Source organism: Procambarus clarkii, chromosome 28 (assembly GCF_040958095.1).
Source record: "Procambarus clarkii isolate CNS0578487 chromosome 28, FALCON_Pclarkii_2.0, whole genome shotgun sequence".
NCBI lineage: Eukaryota > Metazoa > Arthropoda > Malacostraca > Decapoda > Cambaridae > Procambarus > Procambarus clarkii.
Genome location: NC_091177.1, coordinates 28,573,155 through 28,594,729, shown reverse-complemented (window position 1 = coordinate 28,594,729; position 21,575 = coordinate 28,573,155). Strand labels below are relative to the sequence as shown.

Genomic DNA, 21,575 nt, shown 5'->3' with positions numbered 1-21,575 from the left:
TATTTGATCAAGGGTCCCAACTGACCTTTATATCAAAGGAGTTGGTAGATGCACTGAAACTTACACCTGTAAAGGAGACACGAATAAACATAACAGGATTCCTGACTGACTCAGGAGCCCGAGCCTTCAGGGTAGTACAACCCAAAGTACGATTAGGAGGTTATGTACGAAAGGTACAAGCATTGGTCGTAGATAGATTCCCAACAGACCTGTATGTATATGGTCTAGAAACAACAGCCAAATTCCTGGAAGAAAAGGGAGTTCATTTGGCTGATAAAATCACATTGGACAACCTTTCCAATATTGGAATCCTTATGGGATCAGATGTCTACCATAAGTTTATCAAAGGAAAGGAAGATCACCACGGTATGAACATGTTACCATCTGCAGGTGGCTATTTACTAACAGGCCCAGTATTACGGCTAAAACAACCCGCACCTGTAGACCAACAACATGCCAACCCAGTAATGGTTGCATGACTAGGAGACCAGTCTCCACTGCAACTCAGAGACATGTCTGAGGATGAGCTTGATCCCCTTGTACATAAGTTATGGGACCTGGCAACTCTCGGCATTGTCCCTGAACAACCTAGCCCAGATGATGACTGGACTTACAAACAATACCTGGATTCAGTTATCTACAGAGATAATCAATACTGGGTCAGGTTACCATGGAAGCTGAATCACCCTCAGTTACCCGTCAACCATTTTATGGCACAAAACCAATTAAGATCACAGGTGTTGCGCTTACAAAGACAACCTGAGAACTTGAAGTTGTACCATGAAATAATACAGAAGCAGCTCAATGACAAATTTATCGAAGTTGTTACAAATGATAACCCAAAGGAAGGACATTATCTGCCACACCATCCTGTACAGAAGAATTCTGCTACTACCCCACTACGGATAGTATTTAATTGCAGTGCTAAGACCAGGCAGAGTAGTGTTTCGTTAAATGACTGCCTTCAAACTGGCCCTAGCCTGACACAAAGGCTTTACGACGTGCTGTTAAAGTTCCGTATTGGGACTTATGCATATACGGCCGACATTAGCAAGGCTTTCCTTAGGGTAGGTCTTCAAGAAGAAGACCGGAACTACACAAAGTTTCTATGGATCAAAGATCCTAACGATCCGAACAGTGAATTAATCACTTACCGGTTTGCGTCCGTATTGTTCGGCGCCACTTCCTCACCATTTCTGCTCCAAGCTACCTTGGATACGCACTTGAAGAAGTCCAATAGCCCGAACAAGACGGAAATTAGTAAAAACCTGTATGTGGATAATTTTCAAGGAACAACCAACAGTGAGAGTAAACTGTTGGATATATACCATGAGGCCAATCGAGAATTAATGGGAGCCAATATGCCTCTCCAGTCTTCAGTCTCTAACAATGACAAATTAAACCAACTGATCGCAACTGAATTTCACGACTACCAAGTACCCGAGATGACAAAGGTACTAGGTGTCGAATGGAACACGACAACCAATCAACTAACAATTAAGTCGGTGGAGCCAGTTACCACTAACCTAACAATGAGAAAATTGCTATCACAAGTCAGCAAACCCTTCGACCCATTAGGACTATTAAGTCCAATCCTAACTAATGGGAAGTTGATAATGCAGGAATGTTGGCAACAACAGATAGGCTGGGATGATCTTCTAACACCTGCCCTACAAGAAAAATGGCAAGGGTTAGTGAAAGATTTAAGTATCCTAGAGTCTGTCAAGTTCCCTCGGAACACAGTAGTAAATGAAAGGGAACCAATTAAGCTACATGTATTTTGTGATGCCTCAGGAAAGGCTTATGGCACAGTAGCTTACCTGGTCTCAAATGGGCAAGCCAATTTGCTCACATCAAAGGCCAGAGTGGCACCTTTAAAGAAAAGATCACTGCCACAACTGGAATTAACAGCCTTACTGCTAGGTGTAAGATTGGCTCATTATCTGATCAAGGCCTTAAGCCACATCCACTTTAAAGAAACAGTAGTATGGTCAGATAATGAGGCAGTGCTACAGTGGGTTAAAAACAATAACAGTAAGAATCCTTACATGAGTAACCGCGTTAAGGAAATACGAGAGTTGTCATCAGGGTATAAACTAAGATATGTATCCACTAAAGAGAATCCAGCTGACTATCTCTCCCGAGGCCTGACTCTACGGCAATTAACAAAGGCAGAGATGTGGTTCAATGGACCTCAGTGGCTAATCAGCGACCAGTGGCCTGAACAAAAGCCACAAGTCATTGTGACCAATGTCACTGTACCCACTGAGAACCCAGAACTACCTCGGACTTTGGTAATTGATCCTACTCGGTACTCTGAACTGAACAAACTTATAGGTGTCACCCAAGTAGTGTTTGATTTTCTAAAGAAAATAGGAATCAAGCATAAATTCCCTAGTGCCCTAAGGTACTGGGTCAAAAGAGCTCAGACACATTCGGGACAGAATTTGACAATGTTCCTAAGAAGCTACAACATGATCTGGGTCTCTGGTTAGACACTGACAATAATAACTTGATAAGATGCGGAGGCCACTTACAGCATGCTGCCATAGATCTGGAAGCAAAAAATCCAATATTGCTCCCTCGTCACCACATTGTAAGCAAACTAATTGTGTTCATATACACAAATACTGCACTCTGCATGGTGGGGTATTAGATACTCTCACGGACTTAAGACAACAGTACTGGCTACCCCAAGGTAGACAGACAGTAAAGTCAATAATCAAATCCTGTGTTATTTGCCGGAGATACGATGCCAGAGTGTGTCCATATCCTGGCCCTCCTCCACTTCCTCCACTTCCGAAGGAACGAGTTGTACATATTCGTCCCTTTGAGACTACAGGAGTAGATTTCACAGGAGCACTAACATTAACAGGCACTAAAGACAAGAAACCAGTAAAGGCCTATATCTGTCTTTTTACTTGTGCCACAACAAGGGCAGTCCATTTAGAAGTGACTCCCGATATGAGTGCCGAAGCATTCTTACAGGCTTTCCAGGCTTTCCGCAGGTTTGCTTCATGTAGATCTTGTTCTAAGTTAATGATCTCAGAAAATGGGTCCAACTTAGTGGCAGGAGAAGCATGTCTGAGGAAAATCTGGACACACCCAAAGGTATGCACGGCCCTAAATCAATGGCAGTGCCAGTGGAAATTCATACCTCTCAGAGCACCATGGCACAGGGGCTTCTATGAACGCATGATTGGTATGGTGAAACGTTCTCTACAGAAAACCCTACACCGCCAAAAGATTGACCTACAGGAGCTTCAAACCGTAGTCATAGAGATAGAAGCACGAGTTAATAACCGACCACTTGCCTACCTCTCTGATGATGTTTTGCAGCGTGAACCATTAAGTCCAGCTCATCTGATGTATGGGAGACCTCTCAAAACACTTGTGTCCCTTACGAATGAGGAACCAGAGGATCCTTCATATGTCTAAGAGAGTGATTTGGTTCAATGTTTCAAACATCTATCAGGGGTGATAAGTTGGTAGAATGACGTATGGACTCGAGAATACCTTACAGCTCTGAGGGAGTATCATTACTGGGCAAACAACCCCTATAACATAATTAACTTGAACCCTGGTGACATAGTTCTGACCACGCTCAGAGTGGCCTATAGGTCAAATAGTCTCTGTTCATCCAGACAGCCAGGGCATCTTGAGAATAGTGAAAGTAAAATGCCGAGGCAACACTACTCTCAAAACTTTAGAGAAATTAGTTCCTTTAGAACTGGCAAGGAAAGAAGACTTTCAACGACTTCCAGCACCCGATACGCTACGTCCCCAAAGGACTGCAGCACAACAATGTAAACTCAAATTAAAGCAGCACTATAATTCTGAAGGAGAAGAATAAAGTGATCGCAGTCCTTATCGAGACTTCGACCTGTGTTCTTCCCCCCCCCCCCCCCCCGGAATTATGTCAGAATCCGACACACACATAATAACATAGTATCCCCTTTCAGTATGCCCTTAATAATAGAAAATGGGTGATCCCGTGACATCAGAGACGTCACGTATATTTACAAAATATAATACTGTTTATACAACAGTCTTGTGTCTAAATTTAACAAAAAAGTACTCAATAAGACTGAATATAATTACTACCCAGGAAACAGTTTTAGGTTGCCACAACGTATCTGGAAAGTGTTGGAAAGTATGGGCAACGTTTGTTTTCACGCATTAGATGCGTAATTTTGTGTGGATGTAAATAAGTTTCTAAAACGTATTGCACGAAACGTTGGCTAAAAAATATTTGAAACCTTGTGGCAACCTTAAATGTTTCATATTCGTAGTTTTTTATTGCTGTTATTTATATAAATGTAGAAATATAAAAGTATATTTCTACATTTAGTAAAATGAAACAGGGTCATAATAAAGGTTAATTCGTCATTTTTACTCATATTCTTAGGAAGAGGTCGAGGAGGAAGAATTCCAGGTAAGAGGATGAGGTCGAGGAGGAGATCGAGGAGGAAGGAGGAGGAGGAGGTCGAGGTAGAGGAAGAAGGAGGAGGAGGTCGAGGCAGAGGAAGGAGGATGAGGTAGAGGAGGAATTAAAAGGGCAAAGAGGGAGGAGGAGGAGGAAGGAAAAGGGCGAAGAGGGAGGAGGAGGAGGGCGAGGAGGAAGGAGGAGTAGGGCGAGGAAGAAGGAGGAAGGAGGAGGGCAAGGAGAAAGGAGGAGGAGGAGGGCGAGGAGAAAGGAGGAGGGCGAGGAGGAAGGAGGAAGACGAAGAGGAGAGCAAGGAGTAAGGAGGAGGAGGAGGGAGAGAGAGGAGGAGGAGGCGGGTGAGGAGTAAGGAGGAAGGCGGGAAGGAAGGACGAGGAGGGAGAGGAGGAGGGAGGAGGGGGAGAAGGAGGGAGGAGGGGGAGGAGTGAGGAGGGGGAGAAGGAAGGAGGAGGAGGGTGAGAAGGGAGGAGGAGGGCGAGGAGGAAGGAGAAGTAGGGTGAGGAGGAAGGATGAGGAGGGAGGAGGAGGGCGAGGAGGAAGGAGCAGGAAGGAGGAGGGCGAGGAGGGAGGAGGAGAGCGAGGAGGAAGGAGGGCGAAGAGGAAGGATGAGGGCAAGGAGGAAGGACGAGGTGGGCGAGAAGGAATAGGAGGTCGAGGAGGAGGGTGAGGAAGAAGGAGGGCAAGGAGGAAGGAGGAGGAGGGGGAGGAGGAAGGAGGAGGAGGAGAGCAAGGAGGAAGTGTAACACGGGTTAGGGTTCCTCTCACTACTTCACTTTCCTTCTACTCCCTCTACCCGTATTCTTACTTTTTATTCTCTACCAAGGGACTCCAAAACTTTTACCAAAGCTGACTCCACACCACGTGGTCCTAAGACGATTGACCGACTTAGGATTCTACAACCAGTATGGCGTGACCTAGGCCTTGAGCAAAACCCTAGAGTCGCCTCTACGCTGCCACCACCAGACCAGTAACACAAGAGCAATGATCGAGGTCTGGATCGATCACGCTAATTAATCAACCTTGGGGCTTGATCCCCACTCGATGACCGTGGAAACTTAAGAGTGTGAAATTAATTACACGGGAATGATTCGATGTTAGAATCGATGTTAGAATCGGCGCCCAATCCAACTCTACCTCGTGTGGACCACGTGACCAGGACAAGTTTACACATAAAACACATGGAAATAATAAAATGCGAAATATTAACAAATTTAATTTATTAAAAGAAAAAAAAACTAAAACAAAATCTAAATATGTTCACTCCCTGTCACTTTAACACTCCCTACTTGACCTGAATGGCAAATGAGACTATTTCTATACATAACCATAGCAACTATACCTCTATGTTTTACCAGCTAAAGATGTTGGGCTGGTCTCGGGGAGAGGTAAGATGTTTGACCTCTCCCAGCTGCTCTGCAGATCACACTGATCTGTCCTCGTCTGATCTAGCCCAGACTAGAACATTGTATTGTTCCGCATCGCTTACCCAGTTACTTTAGCAAGGTTAAGTTATAACAATTAACCTCTGTTGTACTTAATTGATCCAGACTGGTTGAATTATTTTACTGAAATTAAATTACAAACATCTAACGGCAGAGCTGTTCCCGATCCCCCAAAAATGGATAATTGAACTTTGAGAAATAGTAGACCTATCAACCCTGCTGACCTATGACCGCCGGTCACTCCGCCTTACAAGTTAGATCTGATTCGTGACGTCACTGATGGTGACTTAAACTCAATAATTAGAATATTCTTGATATTGTATCCAGTACTATTATACAATACAATTTTAATGCAAAATGAATAAAGGCTAATTTCTCTAAATTACTGAATACTATAGGATGATTCATTATACGCAGCTATGAACAAAGCGTCGGTTATTTCCACCGCGAATTCCCCTGGGGGTCAGGTTCCCAGGTCACCATGCGGGCTCAGCTTCCCATCCTCTTTTGTCGATAAACCACTCTGGATAATTCTTACAACAGCCTAGTTTGTTACAACCCCCCCCCCCCCCCCCCCCGCACAAGCACTTAGTAAACCTTGTTAATTTGTTAAAAATCACGAGGTTTAGTATCCAAACCCACAATTCAACTCATGCCACAAACAAAAGCTAACCTAACTAATAAAATTTGACAAATAATAGTCCAACATCATAATAAACATGTTCATATTTCATAAATTTCCCAGCTGTCAACTGACAGCAATCCTCTAACATCAAGAAACATACATCCTATCCTTACTGACATAGCTAAATAACATGGCCCTACTCTACCATCAAAGACTAGCTATTAAACTCTTTTGGCTCTTCACTAGCCAAGTCCATGTGTCCTCTAGAGCTGGCCACACCGTGCTCAAACAAACATTAAAGTTATATCTTCAGACTGAACTTTCAGTCATCCGGGAGCGTACTACGGAACTATCAGGTACACATCCGTGTACTAACCACTCCCAATCAATGTCAACCTTGACATGTTAAGGAACACACCTAATGTTTATTACATGTATCTAAAAATATAAAAAAAATTCCTATACTATATCACAGGTTTCAGCTGACTGTACAGCCAAGTGTTCTCACTCACTAGAAGTGTCAATGTTTATATTGGTCCGCCTCTCCTGTGTTCAAACATTCTGCAAAAATAGTACAACATAATTTTCCATAACCGTTTGTTCTGGGCTGAGACAATTACACAGGGGCTTCGATTTTGATTACTGACCAATTTATAGAGTAAAATTCATATATTATACCAGAATTATAATTTTAAATCTGTTTTTCAACATTTAAAAAATATTGTAATTCTGACTCTGTTTTTCAACATTTAAACAAAAGTGTCCAGATGTTCTTTTACACAGATGTTCAGAGCCAACTTTGTTGTTTTGTATCAATTGTTCATATTGAGTAATCGAGAAAAAAAAAATCGATGCTGCTGGATGCTGAATGTAGTCGCTGACGATGACGGTGTCGATCTTGCTTCTCCCCGTGTGTAGACATCAATACCTAGTCCTCTTGTACTCCCATCCGGTACTCTTGAATGACGACAGAGTGTAGTAGAGCGGAGTGCCAAGTGACAGCTGTAGAATACTGTTACTTCGGCCATTAATCTTGCTCTCGACAGTCCACACGCCTTCATATCAATCACAGTTCACACGGCAGTCTTGATGTTAAACTTGACGGCGCCGATGACCACAGCAGAACAGGACTGGATGTACCAACGGTGTCTCTTAGCAGGAGTGGTGTCAGAAGGTCGTAGAGGCGGGTTGCTTGTTTGCAGAACAGGTGAATCTCGTCTTCCATCATTGCTCACGTCATCTCAGGCGTTTCTTGATGTCACCAGGTTACTAGGCCGTAAACACCAACTGTGTATACCCTCGTACCGCCGACTTTAGGCCAAAGGAGACAATTTTGCGACCTTCTATTTTGCGACCCGGTACTCTGTAGGGAAACCGTGCCTTCCACCTGTGACTGCCTTACTTCCGCTTTCTTGTTACTTCAGATGACGTAATCATTAATCTTCCGGCGAAATTCTTGAGTACTGCTACGTGCTTTCCATTTCTTGACCCCCTCCCCGCTCAGCTCGTTGTCGCCGTCTGGGGGCTTAGTGGGCGGCTGCCGGAGTGTGATGCTCCTTGGGACAGTCCTCTGTCCTTTTCTAGCCTTGTGCTCCTGCTGCCGTCCTCTCCAATTCTGCTGGGCATCTTTTCCTTTTCCTTCTGTTTCGTTTTTCTCCCCCCTCTTCTCCTATCTGCTTGCCGTTTCCTGCCGACCTTTTGCTCGTTCTGGTTCTTCCCTTGGACTTCTTCTACTTTGACGCCCGGGTGCTTGAGGAGGCATACTCTTGCACCCGTAGAACTGCGGTACCCGACGTCGAGAGCGAGGGGAACCTTTTATTGTCAATCCCCACTTCGTCACTGAACCCGATCTCGACGGACTGTCGGTTTCTTAAGGTGGCGTTTGTGGGGCGTATACTCACGACGCACCCCTAGGAGGCCCCGACAAGATCGGCGATAGCTTCTTGTTGGGTGTCCTGCCTCTAATTGTGGCTCCATGGTGGGTGTGGGGGCACATTCGTGAGTGAATTCGTAATTTCGTCAAGATGATAACCCCTGTTTCGGCTGTTTCTGGCTTACCTTTTCAGGCTCGTGGGGTGGGCGACCAAGCCCCCGAGTCGGTCCGTATTGGAAGACCGGGCTCTGTAGCCTCCGCTGCATTGGGCCCCGACCTTGCTCCTCCTTTGGCCTCTCTGACTCCTTCCCCTGGCTCCCCTCCCTCCTCTGTGGTTGGGTCGAGCCCCAAGCCCCCAGTGGTGACTACCTCGTCCCCTGGCGCGGCTCCTTCTCTAGTTGTTACTACTGCGCCTTTTAACCCCTCTCTCTCTGGGGGTTCTCACCGCCGTTCTCGTCACGGCCGCCCTCGCTCGATTCCTTCCAGTTCTGCTACCTATCAAGCCTTGTTTGGTCCCGCTTCGTGGGCCAAATATTTTGATCTCCTCCCTCTTGATTCTGCGCCTCCTGACGATTTCTCCCTTCATCGACATCTCATTGATTCCGTGGATGTCTCCATTACTTTTAACCCCACTCGTCTCGGTACGCGTGTCGTTGCTGCTCCTTCTCAGGATGCTGCTTCCCGCTTGGCTGCCTTATCCTGCCTTGGCGAGACCCCCGTTCGGGTCTCGAAGAACGTCCAGTTGAATGCCAGTGTTGGCACTATTTTGCTCCCGCCCCATGTTGCGACCGGTGTTCGGGACCTACGCGACTGCCACGACGATATTCGACATATCCTCGCTGCCCAGGGCCATTCTCTTCTCCAGGTGGACACGTTTACTCGTCCCCCTCGTGGTAGTCGCCGTCAACCCCTCCGGGTTGTGAAGATTACCTTTGATGGTAGGACCCTTCCACCCTCTGTCATTCTTGCTGGTGCCAGGTGCTCTGTCCAGGAGTACATTCCTTCTCCTCGGCTCTGCAACAAGTGCTGGAGGTTTGGGCATGGTGCCCTCCGCTGCTCCGGGACTGTCTCTCTCTGTCCTTTGTGTGGTGGCGAAGGTCACTCTAAGTTGGAGTGCGCTTCTCCCCAGGCTCGTTGCCTCAACTGCGGTGAGGCCCATCCTACCTTCTCCCGTGCGTGTGTCCATTACAAGCTTGAGGCAGCCGTCCTCAACTTGAAGCACCGGGAGCGTTTATCTTTTCCTGAGGCGAGGCGCCAGGTTCGCCGGCTCCCGCCTTATGCTAATATCTCTTATGCTCGCGTGTTGCGCTCTTCCTCTCCTCGTCCTTCCCGCCTTCCTCAGACTCACAACCGTTTCCAGGCCTTGGACCCTGATGCGCCCACTGCCCCCTCCTCTGTCCCTTTGGGTTCTCTCCCGAAGGATCCTCCTCCTGGTCCTCTGTCTGGGGTTCCCCTTCCTTCTACCCGGTCTGTCGTGTCTTCTGTGTCTCCTTCCTCGTCCCCCTCCGATCCTCCTTCCCATCCTCTTCCTCCATCTATCGGCTCTCCCCGCCGCCTGTCGGTGCGGGCGGATGTCCATCGCTCTCCTAACGGCCGTCGTGTGTGCTCTCGTTCGGCTTCTCCTGTTGAGACACTGGAATCCGTTGCCCGGTACATAGTTGCTGGGACACCGGTCTCTTTAAGTCAGAAGCGTAAGCCTGGCTCCTCTCCTTCCTCTTCCCCGGCGGGTAAGAAGGCTTCGCTTTCTTCCTCAGCTCCTCCTTCTGGCTCTGTTGCTCCTTCCACTCCCGTTTCAGTGCTTGCGCCCCCTGTTCCTGCTATGGAGGTTTCTTTGGCCCCTGCTTCCCTTTCGGTTGCTGCTCTTGCTGGGGTGCGCTCCTCTCTTTCTACTCCCCCTCTTCCTGCTGCTGTCCTTGACTGCTCCTCTCCGTTGTCTCCTCCTCCTCCTCCTCCTCCTCCTCCTCCGGACCCTGCCCGCCCACCTCTGATCTGTTCTCCCGTTTCCTTCCCTCCGTCTTTGCTCAGTTTACCCATGCCCCCTAACCCTGACTTTGCTGACCCTGATCCCGACCCTGATATTCTTTAACGTGCTCTGTTGGTCTTTCGCCTTTGTTTCTTCCTTGTTCTCTGTTTTTGTCCTTTCTCTTCTCGTCGTTGTCCATTCTTCAATGGAACGTTCGAGGTTATTACGCCAATTTCCTCGAACTCCAACTTCTGGTTTCGCGGTTTTCGCCCCTTTGTGTCTGTCTCCAGGAGCCGATGCTTGGTGCTCGTCCTGGTCGTTTTCGTGGCTATTCCTTTCTCTCCCCCCCCCCCAGCCATTGCTGGGGCTTCTAATTCCTCTGCTCTCTTGATTCGGGCTGATGTTCCCTATGTTCCTTTACTTTTTCCTTCGCCTCTCCATTGTTCTGCTGCTCGTATCTTTGTGGGGAAATGGTACACAGTTTGTTCCATTTATCTCCCCCCGGGTGTCCCGCTCTCTCTTCCTGATTTGAAACACCTCCTAGACTCCTTGCCGGAGCCTGTGCTCCTGCTGGGTGACTTCAATTGTCGTCATTCTCTTTGGGGTGACGTTCTGACGAATACCCGGGGTCGCCTCCTTGAGCCGTTTCTCCTCTCTTCTTCCCTGTCTCTTCTGAATTCTGGTGAGCCCACTCATTTGGACTCTCGAACTCGCACCCTTTCTTGTCTTGATCTTTCTCTCTGCTCTTCTTCTCTTTACTTAGATTTCACATGGCAGGTTCTTGATGACCTCCATGGAAGTGATCATTTCCCCATCCTTGTTTCCTTTTTCTCTTTTCGCCCTTCCCTCTCTTTCCCTAGGTGGCAGTTTGCTAAGGCGGACTGGACCCTGTTTTCCCTCAGTGCTACTCTCTCTGACCTCTCCCTTCTGCCCCTCTCTCGCGCTCTCCTCCTTTTTCATGACACTGTCTTCGACGCTGCCCTCCGCTCTATTCCTCGCTCTTCCTCTCGGGGTCCACGGAAGTGCGTTCCCTGGTGGAATGCGGACTGTGCTCGGGCTGTCCGCTGTAAGCGTGCAGCCTGGAAGAAGCACCGCCGTAGGCAGACGACCGATTCTTTTCTTTTCTTTCGGAAAGCGAGTGCGGTGGCCCGTAGGGCCATCCGTACGGCTAAACGTGAATGTTGGGCATCTTATGTCTCGACAATTACGTCCGAAACCCCTCTGGCCCAGATCTGGAAGCGTATCCGCAAGATAGCGGGTAAGTTCGTTCCCGATGTTTCACCGGTCCTTCACCTCCATGATACTCTTGTGGCGGACCCGTTGCAGGTCGCTTCCGAACTGGGTTCCCACTTTTCTTCTGTTAGCTCTGGTCTTCATCTTCCCCAATCTTTCCTTCTTCGTAAACCTGTCCTTGAGTCTCGTCCTTTAGATTTCTGCACTCATCTTCAGCTTCCCTATAATGATCCCTTCTCTCTCTCTGAACTTCGTTCTGCCCTGGCCCTCTGCGGTTCTACGGCGGCGGGCTCCGATGGTATTCATTATGAGATGCTTCGCCATCTCCCTCCGAGCACGTCTCAGTATTTACTGAGTCTGTATAATCGGATCTGGGAGTCGTCGTCAGTCCCTGGGGACTGGCTCGATGCCGTTGTCCTCCCTGTTCGCAAACCAGGGTCTCTGGGTACTTCCCCTAAGGACTTTCGCCCTATTGCTCTCACAAGTTGTGTCTGCAAACTCTTTGAACGTATGGTTAACGTTCGTCTGATGTGGTTCCTGGAACACCATCACCTCCTCTCCCCTTCTCAATTTGGTTTCCGCAAGTGCCGCAGCACGACAGATGTCCTGGTGAACTTGGAGGTCTATATACGTACTGCTTTTGCTGCGAAGACCTCCGTTGTTGCCGTCCTTTTTGACCTAGAAAAGGCTTACGACACCACTTGGCGTTATCATATCCTATCTCAACTTCATTCTTTTGGCCTTCGTGGTCATCTCCCTCTCTTTCTCCGCAGCTTCCTCTCTCGTCGTTCCTTTCGGGTGCGCCTTGGTACCGCTCTCTCTCCCCCTTTTCAGCAATACGAAGGTGTGCCCCAGGGTAGTGTTCTGAGCACTACTCTTTTTCTGGTTGCCCTCAATGGTCTTCTTTCCTCTCTTCCTTCTGGTGTCTTCTCCGCTCTCTATGTCGATGATCTTACCCTTTGTTGTCAGGGTGATAATTCGCCTCTCCTTCAACGCCGGCTTCAACTTGCGATTGATGCCGTGTCGTCTTGGGCCACAGGTCATGGCTTCAAGTTCTCTACTTCTAAGACTTGTGCCATGACTTTTACGCGGAAACGGGTTGTTCTTCGTCCCTCTTTGTCACTTTATGGTCGTCCCCTTGAATACAAAGATTCCGCGAAGCTTTTGGGGTTATTCCTTGACACTCGTTTGTCTTGGTCTCCCCATATCTCTTACCTCCGTGTTGAGTGCTCTAAGTCCCTTACCCTCCTTCGGGTCTTGTCCCATACTTCTTGGGGGGCAGATAGGCGCACTCTCCTTGCTTTACATTCCTCTCTCGTCCTGTCTAGGCTCGATTATGGTTGCCCTGCTTACTCGTCTGCTTCTCCTTCTACTCTTCGCCGTCTTGATGCTTTGCACCATACTGGGTTGCGCCTCAGTTCTGGTGCCTTTCGTTCGACTCCCGTCCTTAGCTTGTATGTTGACACTGGCTTCCTGTCTCTCCAGGACCGCCGTGATCGCTACTGTCTTCGCTATCTTGCGCGGTCCTTGCAACATCCTTCCTCTCGTCTCTGTCGTGCTTTAACTTTTACCCCTCCTGCGGTTCCTGTTCCTCTTCACCACCTCCCTCTTTCTGTCCGGTTATCTCGCCTGCAGGATTCTCTTTCCGTTCGTATTTCTGATGTTTCTCCTCGTGTTGTTCCTTCTTTGCCCCCGTGGAGGGTCCCTCTTCCGTGTTGTTCCTTCTTTGCCCCCGTGGAGGGTCCCTCTTCCGCGGTTTTGTACATCCTTGACTCGTATCACTACAGCTTTTACCCCTCCTACAGTTCTAAAACGCCTTTTCCTCGAGCACTTTTCTTCTCACTCCCGCTCCGTTTCTGTCTTCACCGATGGGTCTAAGTCAGCGGACGGTGTTGGCTACTCTGTTGTTTTTCCTGATCGCACTTATATGTGTCGCTTGCCTCCGGAGACTAGCATCTTTACAGCGGAACTTTATGCTATTCTCTATGCTCTTCGTCTCCTGCTTTCTCGTTGTCAGTCTTCCTTTGTGGTTGTTGTTGACTCTCGTAGTGCCCTCATGGCTCTCGGGTGCTTTAATCCAGTTCATCCGGTAGTTGTCGAGATCCAGCATTGGCTGTTTCTCGTTCACAGTAAATTTAAGTCGGTTGAGTTTTGTTGGGTTCCCAGCCATATTGGCGTGTCTTTAAATGAGCGTGCGGATGCTGCCGCTAAGGAAGCTGTCCGCTCTTGTCCCATCTCTCGTAAAGGCATTCCGTATTCCGACTTTTACCCGGTTATCCATTCCTCAGTCCTTACCCGTTGGCAGGCTTCTTGGTTGTCTGTTACTGGTAACAAGCTACGTACTCTTAAATGTTGTGTTTCCTCGTGGCCGTCCTCCTTCCACCGTAACCGGCGGTGGGAAACAGCTCTAGCGAGGTTGCGTATTGGCCATACTCGCTTAACCCATGGTCACTTGATGGAGCGCCGCCCTGCTCCTTATTGTCCTAGTTGCATTGTCCCTCTTACGGTCGTGCATGTCCTTCTTGAATGTCCTGACTTCCAGGACGAGCGTGTGTCTTGCTTTCCGACCGCCCCTCGCGGTCACCTGTCCCTCGATAGAATTCTTGGTGACTCGGATACTTTTGATATCGTTCGCCTTATGCGTTTTTGTTCTCGTATTGGCATCCTTGGTGATATTTAGCGCCCTCTGATTATTTTGCGTATTTGATGGTGCTACATAGCCTTCCCGGTTTGGTGCCTTCTTTTGATAATTACTTACTTACTTTCCATTTCTTGACCTCTCCTCCAACACTGCTGGAATGGCTGCAGTCTTGATGACGCAGCAGGTGGGTAGTGGTGATCTCGAGACAGCTACCCCGGCGTTGTATGGCACCTCCGGTGACTGCTATAATGTGGACAGCTCGCTGGCCCTGACAACCTCGTTATTGACGTGAGGCGTCGGCCGGGTGACTCTTGGACAGTCACACATCCCCAAAGTAACTGATGTATGGGTTACTGGGTCTGGTGGGGGGAGGGCTTTGTGTAACGTGCCTCCCCCCTCGGTCTTTACAGACAAGGGTTCACGTGTGGCTGGAACAACTGGGTCGGTGTACCAATCAGACCTGGGAACAGACAGACACAACACAGCGGAAGCATAGATATACTCTGGGTTTGGTGGAGGTGGAACCCCAGAGCACGGTAAAAGTTGCTACCTGAGTCAAGTATAGACATAGTACATCTCATTGCCTATACAGGAAAATCTAATGACTACTAAATTATACTAACTAGGGAAGTTACTTTACTGTATAGCGCGAGATCTCGTCACCATAGGGTGGCGAGACTGCACCTGACTACTGATGAGCGATGACAGAGGGTCATCCTCATCTTCTGACTCGTCGGTGAAGCCATGAGTCAGCACTGCTGAGTCAGGAACTAGACCCGCTGAAGGCAGTTCTAATTCCTCTCTAGCATGATAATGTTTCAATTTATTTACATGAATTGTCCTTTCCACCTGGTCCTCGAACACTCCCTTTATAACAAGATTAACCGGCCCCGCCCTTTTAATTACTCTATATGGTCCTCGCCACCTCGGAGCTAGTTTCCTGCTCTGATTGGCGGGCGCAGCCTCATTCACTCTCAATACGAGGCTTCCTTCCTTCAACTCAAGAGGGCGCACTTTCTTGTCATAAAAATGAGCATACCGAGTCCGTGCCTTCTTGGACGCTTCAGCTGCAATATTCCATGCATTTCTCATTTTACCAAGGACCTCTAAAGGATAGTCCTCCCCGTATGCAACATTATGTCTGTTAAGCAGACCTGAGGGGAAATTGCATGAATTACCAGTAAACAAATGAAGTGGTTGGGTGTTAATTGATTGGTGGATGGCAGTATTCAAGGCGAACTGAACATAGGGTAGGTGTTCATCCCAGTTGTTTGCATCATGTTCAGCAAGGATTGCAAGCATATCCTTGACTGAACGATTAGTCCGTTCCGTCATTCCGTTTGCTTGTGGGTGGTAGGCTGTTGTAAAAGCCGAAGTTGTCTCTAAAATCTTACAAACTTCTCTAAATATATTCCCATTGAATTCTTGACCCCGGTCAGAGACTAAAACTTTAGGAGGTCCGAATACAGTAACGAACCTACGCAAGAACGCATCTGCAACCGTACGAGAATCCTTCTGAGGTAATGCAACTAGTGTAGTGTATCTAGACAGATGGTCAACTAGCACCAACACATATCTGTTACCTGAATGACTGTGGTGTAAATCAATCAGATCGGCCCCCACACGATCTAACGGTTCGCGAATTTCAGGGAATTCCTGAAGTCGGGCTTGTACCTTAAGGGTACCTTTCCTCCTCTGGCAACGAGGGCACGACTTCACGAAATTGATTACCTCAGAAAGTAATCCTGGAAAATAAAATAGAGACTTTGCTTTTAAGTGCGTTTTAAAGATCCCCGGATGCCCTGCAATTTTTGAAGCATGTGCAAGCTTTAACGCTGATGACCGCAACGCATCCGGAATAACTAGCTGAAATACTGCCCTATCATTCTGGCTGTTAACATAATACAGGACGCCCTGTTTCATCTCAAAATCATGAATAGGTAAATTCTTTTTCTTTTTCGGGTATTTTCCTCCCTCTAAATACTCAATAATCTCTTTCCATCTCGGCTCGTTCATCTGGTATTCTCTCATTTTATCCGATGGAATGGTTTCAATATTTTCATTAATCTGCATTGCCGCTATATTTCTACTTAGCGTGTCTGGCACAACATGTGCTGGACCAGGCTTGTACAAGATCTGGAATGAGTGGGCCGAAAGTTCTTGAGACCAGCGTGACATTCGTGGGCATTTCGTTCGCTTTTTAAATATGTGTGTTAACGCTCGATGGTCTGTGTAGATTACAAAATGCCGCTGAAATAGGTAAGGCTCGAAATACCTAACTGATTCTACTACTGCCAGTGCCTCCCGATCCGTAGCTGAATAGCGAACTTCAGGTCCTTTGACCTTCCTACTGAAATAGGCTACTGGATGGGGTAAATTATCTGCGTCTCGCTGAATTAAGCACCCGCCAATAGCAATACCGCTGGCGTCAGTGTGCACTTCCCACTCTTTCTCAAAATCAGGAATAGCCAATACCGGTGTCGTGATTAGTTGGTCTTTCAGTTTGCGATAGGCCTCGTCATGTTCAGATTTCCACACAAACTTCGCATTTTTCTTTGTCAGATCAGTCAGGGGTGCTGAAATGCCAGCGAAACCTTCAATATGACGACGAAAATATCCGGCCGCCCCCAAAAACCTACGCACGTCCTTTGCTGTCCTTGGAGTAGGCATGTCAGCAATGGCGCGGCAAGAATCTGGGTCAGGTCGGATACCGTCTGGGCACACCTGGAACCCCAGAAATTTGAATTTCTGAGCCGCCAGGGTGCACTTCTGAACATTCAGCCTGAAACCTGCCTGATCTAACAACTTCAAAGTCTCAGTCAAGTCCCGTAGGTGTTCCTCAAACGTCCTGGAGTATATCACAACATCATCCAGGTACGCTAAAGAATGCCTACCCAGTACCGGACTAAGAATGAAGTTGATGGCCCTCTGAAACGACGAAGGCGCTGTCTTCAAACCAAACGGCATCCTACGGAATTGATAAGTGTGCCTACCATCCGAGAATGCTGTTTTTTCCCTATCTTGTTCTGCCACCGGAATCGCCCAATACGCCGATTTTGCGTCAAGAGTTGAGAAATACTTAGCAGCACCAAATTGATCTATTATCTCCTGTATTCGGGGCAACGGATACACATCACCCTTAGTTAATTCGTTCACCTTCCGGTAGTCAACACAGAAACGATAACTACCGTCCGGTTTCCGAACTAGCACAACAGGAGAGAGCCATGGTGACGTACTAGGCTCTATCACGCCCTGTCTCAACATTTTCTGGCACTCCTCCCTGATAATGTTCTTTGCCTGTTCCGGCAACCTCCACTGTCTCGTGTACACAGGCAAATGGTCACCAGTTGGAATGGTGTGCTCGATCTTATCAAGGAGACCAATCTGGTCATCCTCTGTCGCAAACAATTTCGGGAATTTTCGTAAAACTCCTCTCAGTACCTTCCTATCCGCCTGTGCAACATGTTGCAAATCAAGTGCTGAAATTAATTTTTCCACTTCCTCTACATTCTGTGCAACATTTCTCGTTTCGTATTGTACTTTGGATGGTGTTTTAGTGTTCAACATATTCAGTGCACTACATTGTGCAGTGACGGCTGGCGTCTCAGCTGACTCATGGTGAAAGATTTCTGTGTCCTCCACCATGGTTCCCTGAGATACCCTATCACCTGCCCTGAAGCGAAAAGTCTTATGTGAAAGATTGACAACTGGAATGAGTGCACCTTTATCGAGCACTACAACTAAGTGATGAGGAATTAATAAACTATCACATCTCCCAGCCACCTGAAGGGTGGTACCTGGTTGTATGTGACGTCCCACGGCTACTTTAATAAATTTAACAGAATGTGGTGGGCAACTCTGTTTGGTCAATGCATGCAAGGCGCATGACCTCTTAACTGTGTCTGGAAGAGACTTAAAAATCAATTTTGGAAAGTGCGCATTATATTTCAGCTTCCTCTTAATTGAAGCTACAACTGGGGGATGGTCGATCATCTCCACTGGGTAGGAAGTCTGTCCCAACTGCAACCTGCAGTTCCTAGCCCCTTTTTGAGCAGACAAGGAATAATCAAATCGCGACAGAAAATCAGTTCCCAATAAGATGTGACCAGGAAAATCAAGGTTCTCTACGATCGTACATGTGTGAGGCTGCAATTCCCCATCAATCTCAAAATTAACTGTACCTTGACCTACGATCTCAATCTTTTCCCCATTGACTGCTGTTAATGTCTTTGCGCAACGTTGAAGACGTGCATACTTAAAATTGCTGAAGGCTGACTTTTTAATTACCGTCGCCTGGCTTCCTGTATCAGCAAAAGCTGTCAATCTCACACCTTCCACTTTCACCTCAAAAGTAGGCCTACCATCACTAGGAGCCTGCTTTCATGCTTTCGTAGGAGTGACTTCGCAATCCCTCTGTATATGCCCGCGCTTCCAGCAGGAGTAACACCTCCGCGGATCTCTGTTGGTACCCCGCGCAGGATGGCTCGAACTTGCAGCTGAGAGCTGCTTCCCGCCTGATGAACCCGCGCCACAGTTCCTCGGCTTGGCTCCCTCGCCTTTACTTAACGTCTCTACGTATGGCGACAACTGAGTGCCCGGCGTCTCCGTGCGCATCTGCCTGTCTAAGGCTGTGGCGGCCTGGGGTTGGGGTTGAGGTATGGTGTGGGTGGCCTCGGGTTGGGGTGTGGATTGAGGTTGGGGTTGAGGTATGGTGTGGGTGACCTCAGGCTGGGGTGTGGATTGAGGTTGGGGTGGGTATGGGGTGGCCTGGGGCTGGAATGGGTATGGGTATGGGGTGGCCTGGGGTTGGAATGGGTATGGGTATGGGGTGGCCTGGGGTTGGAATGGGTATGGAGTGGCCTGGGGTTGGGGGAAGGGTTGGTATGGGAACTGAGGATGGGGTTGGTATGGGAATTGAGGATGGGGTTGGTATGGGAATTGAGGATGGGGTGTACCTAGGTGGTCCCCAGTGGTGTCGGAAGAGGTGCTGTCCTCTACACTTCCACTTCCACTGGTCCCCACTGACTGGTCATTATCTGGGTTAAACATTTTCTGTGATTCCTGGTGTGCCACGTCTCTTCTAAACTACCCTTTAGTACACCCTCGACCCGGACTCACTACAACCGTGATTTTACAAATAAAAAAAATCACAACTCTATTCTAAGAGAAAACTACTAAATTCCCAAAATAGGAAATACAACGATTTTTATCGAGAGAATCGCTGACGTGAATCCAATGAATGAGTGTCTGCCCCGCACTCGTGTCTGACCGTGAAATATCCCGCAGTTCTATTGCTGAAACCTAAGTCCTTTACGTTAAAAAAAAAATTAAAGAATCTAATTTATATAAAACAATTTAAATGATAACGCAACTAACGCGCAGCACTCGTGATGGATTAATAAAGAATATTTCCTGTACTTGAATACTAAGCGCGCTTGAAGTGAGCAGCGTGGCCACTGATGACTGATGGAGCGGGACCAGCTGCGCTGAAAAAACTAAGTCCCGCGCTTTTTCGCTTAAACGCTGAAAAATCAAAATTTTTGTTCTGAAGGAAAATAACTAGTTTTACGTTAATAAACCGCTCTAGCGATTAATATAGATACCCAGGACCTATAAATGCTTACTAAAAATTGAATTTTTATCAAAAAACTGCGCTTTTACTCAATTGCTGGACTCTGCCAATTTTCCTGACTCCGAGGGAAAAATTTCTATCACCCCAAATATCACAAAACTCCTTTAATTCACAAAAATTTGGGTTTCTCGTTCCCAGATATAAATAAGTTATTATTTACTACTGACGTTGTATGCAGAACAATACTGACACATCGGGCGGTTTCAACACTCACTAATTCGAATTTTCGTCAAAATCAGAGATTTTCACCTCCAATGGACTGACAAAATTACAACACGATTTTCTCGAAAAATAACTAAATTCGGCAAAAATGTAATTATCACTGTTTAATGCCTACGGACAGAATTACGTCCCTTGCGCGCACTAGAGAGTAATACTGACCCTAGAATATACACAAAACATGAAAATTCGAATTTTCGTCAAAACGTCAGATTCTAGCCCAAGCTGGACTTAGAAAATTTTCCACCTACGTTTCTACTGAAAACAGAATTCTAAGTCTACAAACACAATTTTACCGTCTTACTGGTAAAAACTATAAAATATCACTCGCATCGACTGGAGAATCCTAATGATACCCAGATCATACACGTGACCCACGAATACAAATTAATTACAGTTAACGACTTTCCGACATTGACTTAGCCGAAAACTTATCCCAAAATGCTTAGAAATATTCCACGGATTCTATTAAGCATTTACACGCAACTTACTATCCCTTAAACCCTTCACTTACTATAGTGACCGACCAATAGCCCTAAGTCCAGAGGATTAACTACACTCTAGCAACAACACCTCTGACTTAGACTGATACAACAGGGAATAACAAAACTTAATGTACGCACTTAGCCTAATATGCAAGAAAATGCTAAACACTTGGAAAATTTTTTAACCGGGGATTGAATGTAAGGGAAAAAAAATTAATCTCTAGAACAACGAAAATAATTGGAAAATTACTTTATAAATTGAAGTATACTTAATTCAAAACTGCACTCGACTTAATCTTATAATTGCTCCTACCGGCTCGCCGTACCACACCTAGCCTAGAGGCCACACCATCTAGGTTCCAACAGAGCGACACGCAGCTTTCAGCAACAATTATGACTAGGGACGACTCAACCTCCACTAAGTGTGCGATCACTTAGTTGTTGAATCGCTGCTAGGTAGGTTACTAGTCCGTCCCTCGGAGGCCGCAACGCCCTTCACGGATTACGTTTTTCCTAGCGTTTTGGGTCGTCTAATAACGCCCTCGGACTATCTACTGGCGTCCCACAGATATATCCGCCCCCGACAGCCCTCAAGGAACTGCTGTTGAGAGTATGGCGGCTCCCAACACCTCTGAATTAATTGCAATGGGTCGAGTATGGTACCCAGTCCAATCAACTCGGAGCGGTCTCCTTTTCAATAAATCTATTTTAACAGCCTAATCTTACTAACTAACCTTAATCATATCAGCCCGCATGACCCAAGATTCGCCAATCCCCACTCAAACGCACTGTTGTGGGGCGCACTGCTAATCCTGGCCCGCGGCTGTCTCCTTAGCATCCGCGCACGTGTTCGAACGGCTAGACGCGTGAGCCTTTCAACAATTTCAAACAAAATTGTTGAAACCACCGCTGTGCACCATTGTAACACGGGTTAGGTTTCTCTCTCTCTACTTAACTTCCTTCTTTGCCCTCTACCCGTATTCTTACTTTTTATTCTCTACCAAGGGACTCCAAAACT

General features: G+C 47.2%; 1 protein-coding gene across 1 annotated transcript in view; it reads right to left on the bottom strand.

The window, feature by feature from the left end:
- LOC123747472 (SET and MYND domain-containing protein 4) overlaps positions 1–21,575 on the bottom strand; it is a 94,646-nt gene that overhangs the window by 62,733 nt on the left and 10,338 nt on the right. The window lies entirely within an intron of this gene.